Source organism: Schistocerca gregaria, chromosome X, assembly GCF_023897955.1.
Source record: "Schistocerca gregaria isolate iqSchGreg1 chromosome X, iqSchGreg1.2, whole genome shotgun sequence".
Lineage (NCBI taxonomy): Eukaryota > Metazoa > Arthropoda > Insecta > Orthoptera > Acrididae > Schistocerca > Schistocerca gregaria.
The window spans coordinates 376,361,640-376,375,265 of NC_064931.1; positions in this window are offsets into that span (position 1 = coordinate 376,361,640).

Sequence of the window (13,626 nt, forward strand, 5' to 3'; positions counted from 1 at the left end):
AGGATCGCACACAAGGAAGAAGTATCCCCATCCGTTTTAGGGAAATCAGGGCCTCTCCACGTGTTTCATCACATACTGTGATAAATTCCGCAATTACGAAATCCACTTTTAATGTTTCAAATAGTATGAACTCTCATTTAAGACCCAAGCGACACAAGCCACCGCTTGCTGTTCCAAGCTGAGTGGGGCGCCAAAGGCCCCACAACTGTAAGATATCTGCAGGGTGTTGGGACTCGTAGATGGGAGTGAGTACATAAGATTTTGAATAGGATCCCGTGTCCGGAAATGTCATCCAACGACGCTACAGAGCGCCAAAGTTAAAATCGCCGGCACCTGTAAATGTATTGCATACACATGGTGATTCCGTGATGATGTTACAAACTTTCTAGAATTATGGAAAGGAAAAAAGATATCAATTTGAGATAAGGATCAGTGTACAGAAAGGAATGAATCTAAAGTTATATGTGAAAATCGCTCTGATAACTCTGGCAATGGAATACATGTACTGGTACGTTTGTTGCTAAGATTATAGGGTAGGCAATTTTCAGAGATAGTCGTATGGACCAAAACATGAAAAAATATCTAGTAAACATGGGCTCTACAGTGCATACTTTAAGAGCTGCTAGCACTTGTTCAATAGAGGGGATGTTTTTCACAGTATCGAAGATGAACAAGTGCTCATGGTGCCTCACGTATGCATTTTAGAGCCCATGTCTAATTAACATTTTTTTCTTGCTTTGGATGACAAGTCCGAACATGGATTCCTACTCAAAACATTATGTACTCACTTCCCTCTAATATTTCTAGAAGATTGTAACGGGAATTTCAAAACACCTGCGATACAGGACGTATCACAATTAGTAGAGGCCGCTCGGATCACCGACCTGAGAGGGACGCCAGTGCCAGTTTTACGCAAGATTTGTGTACAGTACGCATTACAGTAAGTAGAGAAAACTGACAAAGGTTGAAGTGTTGAAAGGAAGATGTGGGACAAGGGGACGTGAAATGACAAGTCGCTTGTGTCTAAAATTGTTGTAGAAGCAGCCCTGAGAGCACTTAACATGTACTAATATCCCTCAGAATCTGATAACGTTTCTCATGTCTCACCGGCAAGAACATAGCCACGGCACAGACTGACAAACAGTGGTTAAGAGAAAGCATGACCCACCACCGTCTTACGAGTAACCTAGATGGATAGTCTTAGACATAAAAACTGACCGCCGGCCGGCTGCCACGGAAACTTATTCCAAGTCATTCACTTAATGTGGCCAATAAAACCGACCTCCCCTGACAAAGCTAAGTCCGGTCATCTGCACAATCTGGCAACACTGCAAGATACAGAAGTGTCAGGAGGAAGTGTTGTCTACTTCCGAGTTGTTGATCGGAGCGTGGAATGTCAGATCCCTTAATTAGTGAAGTTCGGTGGCAGGAGGAACAAGACTTTTGGTCAGGTGAATACAGGGTTATAAATACAAAATCAAATAGGGGTAATGCAGGAGTACGTTTAATAATGAATAAAAAAAAATAGGAGTGCGGGTAAGCTACTACAAACAGCATAGTGAACGCATTATTGTGGCTAAGATAGACACAAAGCCCATGCCTACTACAGTAGTACAAGTTTATATGCCAACTAGTTCTGCAGATGACGAAGAAATTGAAGAAATGTATGATGAGATAAATTAAATTATTCAGGTAGTGAAGGGAGATGAAAATTTAATAGTCACGGGTGACTGGAATTCGTCAGTAGGAAAAGGGAGAGAAGGAAACGTAGTAGGTGATTATAGATTGGGGCTAAGAAATGAAAGAAGAAGCCGTCTGGTAGAATTTTGCACAGAGCATAACTTAATCATAGCTAACACTTGGTTCAAGAACAATAAAAGAAGATTGTATACATGGAAGAATCCTGGAGATACTAAAAGGGTAGATTATATAATGGTAAGACAGAGATTTAGGAACCAGGTTTTAAATTGTAAGACATTTCCAGGGGCAGATGTGGACTCTGACTACAATCTATTGGATATGACCTGTAGATTAAAACTGAAGAAACTGCAAAAAGGTGGGAATTTAAGGACATGGGATCTGAATAAGCTGAAAGAACCAGAGGTTGTACAGAGTTTCAAGGAGAGCATAAGGGAACAATTGACAGAAATGGGGGAAAGAAACACAGTAGTAGAAGAATGGGTAGCTCTGAGGGATGAAGTAGTGAAGGCAGCAGAGGATAAAGTAGGTAAAAAGACGAGGGCTGCTAGAAATCCTTGGGTAACAGAAGAAATATTGAATTTAATTGATGAAAGGAGAAAATATAAAAATGCAGTAAATGAAGCAGGCGAAAAGGAATACAAACGTCTGAAAAATGAGATCGACAGGAAGTGAAAATGGCTAAGCAGGGATGGCTAGAGGACAAATGTAAGGATGTAGAGGCTTAACTCACTAGGGGTAAGATAGATACTGCCTACAGGAAAATTAAAGAGACCTTTGGAGAGAAGAGAACCACGTGTATGAATATCAAGAGCTCAGATGGCAACTCAGTACTAAGCAAAGAAGGGAAGGCAGATAGGTGGAAGGAGTATATTGAAGGTTTATACAAGGGCGATGTACTTGACAATATTATGGAAATGAAAGAGGATGTAGATGAAGACGAAATGGGAGATAAGATACTGCGTGAAGAGTTTGACAGAGCACTGAAAAACCTGAGTCGAAACAAGGCCCCCGGAGTAGACAACATTCCATTAGAACTACTGACGGCCTTGGGAGAGCTAGTCATAACAAAGCTCTACCAGCTGGTGAGCAAGATGTACGAGACAGGAGAAATACCCTCAGACTTCAAGAAGAATATAATAATTCCAATCCCAAAGAAAGCAGGTGTTGACAGATGTAAAAATTACCGAACTATCAGTTTAATAAGTCACAGCTGCAAAATATTAACGCGAATTCTTTACAGACGAATGGAAAAACTGGTAGATGCGGACCTCGGGGAGGATCAGTTTGGATTCCGTCGAAATGTTGGAACACGTGAGGCAATACTGACCTTACGACTTATCTTAGAAGAAAGATTAAGAAAAGGCAAACCTACGTTTCTCGCATTTGTAGACTTAGAGAAAGCTTTTGACAATGTTGACTGGAATACTCTCTTTCAAATTCTGAAGGTGGCAGGGGTAAAATACAGGGAGCGAAAGGCTATTTACTATTTGTACAGAAACCAGATGACAGTCATAAGAGTTGAGGGGCATGAAAGGGAAGCAGTGGTTGGGATAGGAGTGAAACAGGGTTGTAGCCTCTGCCCGATGTTATTCAATCTGTATATTGAGCAAGCAGTAAAGGAAAAAAAGAAAAATTCGGAGTAGGTATTAAAATTCATGGGGAAGATGTAAAAACTTTGCGGTTCGCCGATTACATCGTAATTCTGTCAGAGACGGCAAAGGACTTGGAAGAGCAGTTGAACGGAATGGACAGTGTCTTGAAAGGAGGATATAAGATGAACATCAACAAAAGCAAAACGAGGATAATGGAATGTAGTCGAATTAAGTCGGGTGATGCTGAGGGAATTAGATTAGGAAACGAGACACTTAAAGTAGTAAAGGAGTTTTGCTATTTAGGAAGTAAAATAACTGCTGATTGTCGAAGTAGAGAGGATATAAAATGTAGACTGGCAATGGAAAGGACAGCGTTTCTGAAGAAGAGAAATTTGTTAACATCGAGTATAGATTTATGTATCAGGAAGTCGTTTCTGAAAGTATTTGTTTGGAGTGTAGCCATGTATGGAAGTGAAACATGGACGATAACTAGTTCCGACAAGAAGACAATAGAAGCTTTCGAAATGTGGTGCTACAGAAGAATGCTGAAGATAAGGTGGATAGATCACGCATCTAATGAGGAGGTATTGAATGGGACTGGGGAGAAGAGAATTCTGTGGCACAACTTGGCTAGAAGGAGGGATCGGTTGGTAGGACATGTTTTGAGGCATCAAGGGATGAGAAATTTAGCATTGGAGGGCAGCGTGGAGGGTAAAAATCGTAGAGGGAGACCAAGAGATGAATACACTAAGCAGATTCAGAAGTATTTAGGTTGCAGTAGGTACTAGGAGATGAAGAAGCTTGCATAGGATAGAGTTGCATGGAGAGCTGCATCAAACCAGTCTCAGGACTGAAGACAACAACAACAACAATAACAACGTTGTGTTATGTGAGCCTGTGGTCTCGTCAGTGTCGCCTTGCGCGTCGAGTGAGCAGGTCGTCATTAACTTCCGCCTGTGCCGCAGCTCCGCTTGTGTCGAAGTTACTCAGTCTTGTTGGTGTATCGGCTGGAGTCACATCGTACTTGCGTAGGGAAGTTTGTTGTCGTTTTCTCTCGCGGAGGTTTTTTCCACTAGCGTCATGGTGTCTGTCGAGTCTCCTAAGTCTATTCCTCGTCGAGCTACTGTTCCTTTCAGTTTTGACAAGAGTACGCGTCGTGTTCAGCTCGGCTCGTTAGAAATTCACGATTGGTTGGCTGATGTTACCCGTGTTACACCTGATCAGGTAGATACTACTTTCTTTGATTCTGATTTGTATGTATTCTTTGTGAAGTTTTATGATCCCGTCCTCCCTCGGGTTGGCTCTAAAGTGTTGTTTACACATCGAGATGGTTCCGTTAGTCAAGTACTCCTTGAAAATGAGGCACTCGAGTGTACTATGGCTAGAGTTTATAACCTTCCTCCCGAAGTCGACGATTCATTTCTTAAAACAGCTTTGCTTCCGTTTGGAGTAATATGGCATATCCGATGGGAACGCAGGTCAGCACAACATCGCTTCCAGTGTTATAATGGTATCCGGACTGTGGACAAGTGCGTTAAGAGAATATTCCTTCCCACTTAACTGTTTGTGGTTACTGGATTCCTGTTACGTATGCAGGGCGAGAAGGAACCTGTTTTCTCTGTAACGAAAGCGGTCATCTCAGATCAGATTGTCCGCACCGTACTACTGTTCTGACGTCTTATCAAAAACGTCTTCCTTTTAACATTACCAGACATAGTGTCTTCGCAGTCTACTGACAGTCAATCTCCAGCTTTAAGCGATGTTGGGGTAACATTAACCCCTACTCATCGCGAATTTCCACCGTTACCGGCGCGTCCCGGTACGGCCTCTATCCATGAGGGGACGACGGTTCCTGCAACGCAAGTCAAACGCCGGCAGACTGAGGATGGTGCCGATTTCGAGAGCGTCCCTCTCCGGTCTCGTTGTTCTGATACGGCGTTGACAGAGGGTACACTTACTGGTGGAATTGAATTATCTACTGAAGTTAATTGTGATTCAAGAATTACCAGAAATGATGTAGCTGGTTGTGTTGATGTTGAAATGTGTGTTTATCTGCGTTCCCATGTCACCTGTAGACGTGATGGTTCCCGTGAGTTTAGATGTTCCCGCAGATGCATTCCCTGCTGGCCAGTCTTTACAGTATTGCTGTGAAATACCACCCCTCCTCCACGCTGCGACGGTGGGGCAACGGGATTTTACGGGTTCTCATCCTGATGATCAGGTGATGCAATCTACACCGGCACTGCATTACCTGTCTCTTCTGTACCTGATGTTGCTGTAAGTCGTTCTGAGCTGTGCTCCCGATTTCCGATGAGCGCAGTGAAGATGTCTCCTCTATCAAATCGGAGCTTGACGTGCCCCCAACCCTTCCACATCAGGCGTGTATGTTTTCGCGGAGTGGTGTGAAACAGCGTTTCAACCTGGACGTGCAGTGGCGCGTGGTAACAAGAAAAACAGGGATTCCTCGGCGCCTCATGATGACTGGGTGTTGTGTGACGTCCTTAGGTTAGTTAGGTTTAAGTAGTTCTAAGTCCTAGGGAACTGATGACCATAGATGTCAAGTCCCATAGTGCTCAGAGCCATTTGAACAATTTTTGAATGCCTCGGCTTCCGGGAGGGGGGATTAAAATTATAATTATACCTTCTTTCCACCGCTTCCGGATGTTGAGGAGATAAGGGCGTAATGAGTGCATTTTCCTTAGTGCTGTTTCATTGACATTACATGTGCTGACGGATAGAGGCATATACATTTCTAACCCTCAATGTTAATATGTTCCCAAATACGGCTTGCTGCTGTACGCCAGTTTATTTACGTTTCCCAAGCTGATATCATGATTTTACAAGAGGTGTTATTTGATGTGTTTTGTCTTCCTGGATACACTGTTTTTCAGTGTCGTGTCTGAAAATTCTACCGGTATGGCTTTGCTTTATCGAGATGGAATACCGCTGACGGCCTTGAAACGCTAAATGACGGTCGCGGTACAGGCTGTAGTTTTTATGATCTCACCTTAGTTTTTCTTTACGCTCCGTCTAGATCCAGTCGTTCATCAGACCGCGCTCGGTTTTATAAGGAAGAAGTTGTCTATTTACTCCAACGGAACCCGCGCAAGGTTTTGTTGGGGGGGGGGGGGGGCGATTTTAACTGCGTCTTACATCGTGTAGATCAGATCCCCGATTATCGATATTGTCGTGAATTTAATGATATGGTGAACGTCTTTGCATCGCCAAGATGCTTGGGTTTGCAGATATCCTACAATCGTGCGGTTTACGTTTTTTACAGCTACTTCCGGTACCCGATTGGACCGCTTTTATTTATCTGCCCCCATCTGTAGTCAGTTTCTATCGATTGATGTAATTACTACCAGTTTCACTGATCACTGTGCTGTGTCAATGACTTTTAACCACATCCCACAACGGGTCCATCTTGTGCGCCCTTTATGGAAGCTAAACACTCTACATGTCACGGATCCATCTCTGGAAGACGTCATTTGCAAACGTATGGCGGTGGACAATCCAGTCCCAGGCGCGTTACCCCCCAATTCTACAATGGTTGGTTACCTTTCCTAAACCTCGGGTTCGAAATACACTCAAGTATTTTAGCGCTGAAAAAGCGGCTGAAATAAGGCGATTTAGGGAATTTAATTATGGTGTTCTTCGAGATCTTTACGATAATGCTCGTGATGCCCCCTTGAGAGTCCAAGACACCCACCGTGTGAAGATAAAACTTCTACAACCGAAACGTAGGCAAATGGATGGTATCCGCTTGCGTTACCAGCCTCGTTCAATAGTACAGGACGAGTTGGCCTCTCTCTATCATCTTCTTCGGCTTCACAAACGATCTCAAAGGACTTGTCTGACTACCACTCTTTCTCTAGATGGGCGTGATTGGACCTCCCAATCTATCATGCGTGAACTTTACTAATATATTTCCGAACTTTATACTGAATTGGATTCAGACGGTCTGCCGTCTGTTGATTTTACCTCCTTCCTTGATAGTGTTGTTACGCCAGCTCTCCAGGAAGAGTTGTCTATTCCATCGCGATGATATACTTGATATTATGGCTCGTTCTTCCTCCCACAAATCTCCTGGCTTCAATGGCCTTCCCAAAGAATTTTATATTCGATTTTGGTCCCTGATATGAGATACGATAACTTCTATGGTGAATTAAGTATTCCACGAAGGCCTTATCCCGTACAGCTTTAAGGTGCTAAAATTGTCCTGATCCCCAAGAAGCCGGGACGTTTGCGTGTGGATCAGGTCAGTCCGATAACCCTCTTCAACTATGATTATAAAATAGTGGCGCGAGCCGTAAATAGCAGACCATCGGTGTTGTTGGCTACCATCATCCCGAGCTATCAAAGTTATCTTCCGGGTCGTACTCTCCTGACTGCCTTTGCTGCCTGTAATGATCTAATTTCGATTCCTTCCATCATTCCCGTGCCAAGCGCTTTGCTTTTCATTGATTTTCACCATGCGTTCGACCGCGTTAACGATGGATTTCTCATGTGAGTATTGACGAATGTTGGTTTTAACGATGCTGCACGACGGTTGTTTAGGTCTCTAATTACTGAAATTCGGGCGTCCATTGACGTAAATGGCCGTCTTACTTCCCCCATCGTGGTGTGTCTGGGCGTCCTTCAAGGGAGTCCATTATCTATGTAACTCTACGTTCTGTTTGTGGAACCCTTATTGCGATCTATAGCTACCCGTTTGGATGGCTGGTCGCTGTTGGCTTACCGCTCTTGCATATGCTGATGACGTTACGGTTCTTCTCTGTACTCCTGATGATATGCCACTGCTGCAGGAGGTTTTGGATTCTTTTTCTCATCTTACGGGAGCGCGGGTTAATGACCAGAAACGTCGCTTACTCAGTTTGATGCCGTTGAAATTCCAAGAGCTTTGAAGGTCACCTGATGTCGATTTTTAAGTGTTATAATTTACAGTGGTCCGCTAAAGATGACTTCGATACATTGAAAGTCTGTCACGGATAAGATTCAGGAAGCAATCATTGACACGAGCGTCGCTCTCACTCACTTCTTCATAACGTCCGGGCAATGGAAACGTATGTGTTAAGTAAGGCTTATTTTGTTGCGCAAATCTTTCCACTTTCTGCGATGATGTACCGCAAGTTTCAAAGTTTAACTAGCAAGATTATCTGACGCATCTCTTTATCTCGCGGGGGTTATGGGGTAATGGCGGGCTCCCCAGTCACTTACAGCTCGCCTTCATGACTGTGTCCGACCGGCGAATTTAACACTTCCAGCAGCTATTGGTAGAATTAGTTATAAACTAAGACACATTAAGGAATTTTTTCTGGAAGACCGTTATTTAAGGGTAACTATCATTTTCAAAGCGAATCCCTCCCTAAAAATGCTGTAATGTCGCTAGCCAAATCCTCATAGCATTCCCTCTTTGGAGGCCCTGTCGCCAGAAGCGAATTGGAAGATTGTTTGGTCTAACGTTAGCCTCCCGATTTTCCCGATGTAAGTGGCGTCTTCGTGTAGCAAGTTATTCATGGTATTGTACGTACCAAAGTGCGACTATTTCGTATTGGCCTCATTGTAACGGATCGCTGAAGTCGTTGCCATGACACGTACATTATATCATCGGTTGATCTCCTGTGGTTATGGCCATTGGAGATGGCTTCACCGACAACTGGCTTTTCTTCTCAGGACGTCGGAGGCGGCTATGTCGGGGGAGATTCTCGTGCGTCCCGATTCAGCCTTCTTTCCTCGATCGAAGAACAATGCCATTAAGTGGATTGTTGGACATTATGTTCACTACGTAACCGCGAGTGGATATGACGCAGATCCGAGTCCCTTTTCCCAATATATGGCCACAGCCCATTGGACGTGGCTCAGGATGCCGCGTTATCGGGAGCTTTTTTCTAATATGCTGTATCTTCTTTTTCATCGGCAAGGAGTTGGATGAGTTGAAATCTCCCATTTTCTGTGGACATTCTTCTTCGGATTTAAATGTTGCACGATGTAGAAGTGACAGCGGAGAACAGGTGTGGGCACGTTAAAATTAACACCACATTTCTTCATTTACGTTTTCCTCATGTAGCCCTTTTGTTTTTGTCGAAATGACTTCTTTTGTTTTATTTTTAATGGATTGTCTTAAATAAGTGCTTTGGAGGGACGACAAAATGGATCAGTCGGATAGAGCGTCTGTGATGTAAGGAGGTATAAAAAAAGTGATTAGCGTTCGAGTTTCGCAAGACAAACGTATATGACGCAACAGTCGACGCCCGCTTCATCCATTTTCCTTGTTTTTCATCACTGGTCATATTATTTAATTTATACGACATTTCAGAGGTAATAAAAAACCATGTGTATCTGCATGACGTTTTAGTGGTAATCGTTGTGCATTCTAAACTTATATTCGCGTGTTCGCTTCTGAATGTACCTTTATTTTACCACATTTCGGCCCTCGTCTAAAGTTATAAGTCTGATTGAACATTCAAGATTCGCTTTACATTCTACCCACCAGTAATAACAAATACTTCCAGAACAATTCCGCAAAACAACTCGTAACTGCGTCGCGATCAGAATAGCTTACGCTCGAGCGTTTCCTCGCGCTGCAGCGGCTACCGGCCACCGGCCAGACGCCTGAAACCGGGCGCCGCCCAGGTGAACGCGGCTCAGAGCCATTTGAACCATTTAATCCTGTGCAAATTTAGTAATGATTGGTAACGGAATAATGCACTGATGGGCTGTTAAGGAATCTTACGACAATATCAAAAAGAGATTGTTGCTGGGCATTGAAGGAAACAGTTCAACTCAATGTTTATGTCACTGTAAATAAGAAATTTTACGTAACCGTATACGTGAAACTGCAAATAACTACACAGTAGGAATCGTCAGTAAAAAAATAATGCTTAAGTGCCCAATTCAGGCAGGAGTCTGACCTGCAAATAAGCATGCAGGACATGGAGTTAAGAGCTTTCCAAATGCAAAGAAAGTCAACCTTGGCAACACACTGTTCCTCGCAAAGCTGAAACATGTTAACATTTGCGGTAAACAAAAGGAAGATGTTTCTGTAAACGTCTATAGTTTCCAACATTCGGAATATAAATTGCCTGAGACAGAAGACAAGACTGAGAACGAAAAATTCTGAATTATACCACTGCATATTACAATCCAGAGAAACATGTAAATATATGAATGTAGCAGGTTCACAATACATAAAGAAACTTGTCGAAATCAGCACAGAGCCATAATATTGCGTGTCAGTATTCATTTATTATATGTGAACGCTACCGTTGTTATTTTCATTCCAATAAAAATTATGTACATATTTCTTTTACTGTGCACAATTTAAACCGGTCAGACTTTGCTTTGCCTTGTGGAGAAATCGGCTTTGTAAAATTTACAAAATTCAACAACAAATTTATTTTACGTTTTGTAATTTATGCTGATACAGAATGTGTGTTGAAACCATTTGCTAACTGCAGTCATAGGAATGAGTCTGGCTCATATTCCGATTAAGTATATTTGTAGAAACTATTTAATATTGCCTATTGCACACACGACGGATATGGTCAGGAACAGTCAGAGTTTAAATTGTACAGAGGTAGCTACTGCGTGGAGTGGCATCGAATCACTATAAACAAATGCTGATAATGTCAATGAAATTTTATTCACAAGGAAAAAGAAGGAAATAATCCCGGAAGCAGAGTAAGAGTCTGTATTTTACTCGGCAGAGATCTACCATATTTTCAGGGAAGCATTTGAACAAGATGATGTAAAACAGTGAGATCACAACAATTTCATTGATGCACACCGACATGCAGCACATCCCAGTTGTAGTATGAATTACAGGCCTCAATACACAATGACAGTCGTTTTCCACAATCTGAGCAATTACAATAGGCACTTTTTGACTACAAAGACAACGTATGATGATGAAGAAGTTACATTAAATGTAAGTTGAGTTTCTCTTCCATGTTCTAATATGGGAAAATACACTATCATATTAATTGGGTCCTCCTGTCAAAAACCTGGATAACCAAGTTTTGCTGCACAGACCACTGCGAGACTTTCAGGAAGAATCTGTGAGGTTCTGGAAGGTACCGACAGGGATGTGGAGCCATGCCGACTCCTGTGTCATGAACAGCTGGGCTCGATTGTCTTTAAATACAGGGAGTTTGGTGGCCAGGTGAGTTTCCTGGATTCATCTTGCTGGTCTTTGAACCAGGCACGTACATTACAAGGTGTTTGAGACGTTGTATCGTCCTGCTGGTAGATACTAACATGCCGAGGGAGGACAAACTGCATACAGAGATTGACATGATCCATGATCCATACTTGTATTGATCCAGTGTGCCTTGCAGAATGATGAAATCACCCAGGAAATGCTCTCCCACCTGGATCCTTCCGACAGCTGTTGCTGGGTTTTTGCTTTTACACTTCTCACACTTTAAACGCCGACGGGCTTCTCTCTGATGAAGCATAAAACGTGGTTCATCTGAAAAGGCCACCTGTCGCCACACAGTTGGCGTCCAGTTAGGTATTGGCATACGAATGGCAGCCTTCGTCGCCGATGAACAGTACTAACCATGGGTGCATGAGCCAGGCGCCTATTGCAGAGGCCCATACACAGAAACGTCTGGTAAGCAGTTGTTTAGGAGACACTTTTGGTAGGTCCTTAGTTCATCAAGGTAATCAGCTGCTCAACAGCTGCACGTTTGTTCGCCCTGTACGCCTCCACAGGCATCGTTCAGCAGTCATATCTATTGCCAGTGGTGCACCAAAGTTGTCGTGGCGCCGGATTTAGACAGGACCATTTTATATACGGATTACTTTAACCATGTGGCATGCGAACAGTTTACAAATTAGCCGTTTCGGAAATGTTTCCACCCTTTTCTCGATAGTCAATGATCGCGCCCGTTTGGGCGTCGCATAAATCGCTCCGTTCTCTTATTACGATAACAACTGCACCGTTCTCCGCGTCTCCCCGATACGTGTTATATACTCTCCATTGCTTGTGAAGCCACCTTCTGTCCGTGAGTGGCTATTGCACGTTGACGTGAAACGTAGGTCGTAGTCATATTAATGTGACGGGATCGCATATATTGTAATGATGTGGCAGACGTGGAAATAATTTTGTGACCCGACATATATGAGATGAAATTTAATTATGGGAGCAGATTCGAAAAGAGAGGTACGTATTAAAAATGAAATCTACATGACAAGAGGGTATAGTACTTACATGGATGTTAAAGAAAGCAGTGTGTGTGTGTATGTGTGTGTGTGTGTGTGTGTGTGTGTGTGTGTCTGTGTGTGTGTGTGAGAGAGAGAGAGAGAGAGAGAGAGAGAGAGAGAGAGAGAGAGAGAGAGAGAGCAATTGAAAGTCAAATCTTACAAAAATATCTTTGACTTTAAGGGAAACAATGCCACTTCACGCCATCTTTACGCTACGTAATAATATTCTTCTCATTATATACGGATGTACATATGTGTATACAAATGTCTATGACTTACACGAAAATAATGACTATCTTTCAACTGGGTGCTATTTTTTGTGCGTCATTTTATTATTACGCTGTGATTGACTGGAGAAGAGAATGGTGTGATGAAGAAAGCACAGATGTGCATGTTAGACTTCTTTAAATTTATTTTATTTATTGATACCAAAAAATTCTGTGTACGTTCACAGCTACATTCTGTAAGGATGGAGAGGGGGTGTGGGTTGGGGAATAAACAACAGTTGAGGTAGATCTACCGTCTTCAATTTTTCAGTTTCCCACTAGCACAATATAGCTAGCTTCACCAACTTGTGTTTGATAGATTCCTCACCGTCCCCATCTTAGATTTCTAAATTTGCCACCAGGTTTAGAATTTCCTACCAATTTTTAAATTCGTACCATCAGCCATTTTGGGAATTTTAATATCCCCCTACCGCCATGGCACAAGCGACTGCAATTCCACGACGGTGTCGCTGTCTAGTGTTGGAAATTTGAACTAAGGCCTATAACAACTATAAATATTCCACTAACGCTAATTCATATCTTTCAGACTACAACATCATTCAACCTACTTTAATTCCTATTGCCAGTAGATATTAAATGTTTCATATTTGGCTATTATGATTATACTAGCTGGAGTACCCGACTTCGCTCAGGGAATTCCCGCACCGGGAATTTTCTTTTAATATTAATGTTGATATCGTCAACAATATTATTTTCAGCTGCCTAAATTACCCTTTCAAATAGGCAGTCCGGACTGGTATAATTGTGAACGATGTTCGGAAAAATTTGGTTTATGAGATCGGTTTCAGCAGCGGCTATGTTGCAGAAATCACTGTTGAGTTTAATGAGGCCGGTCGGCC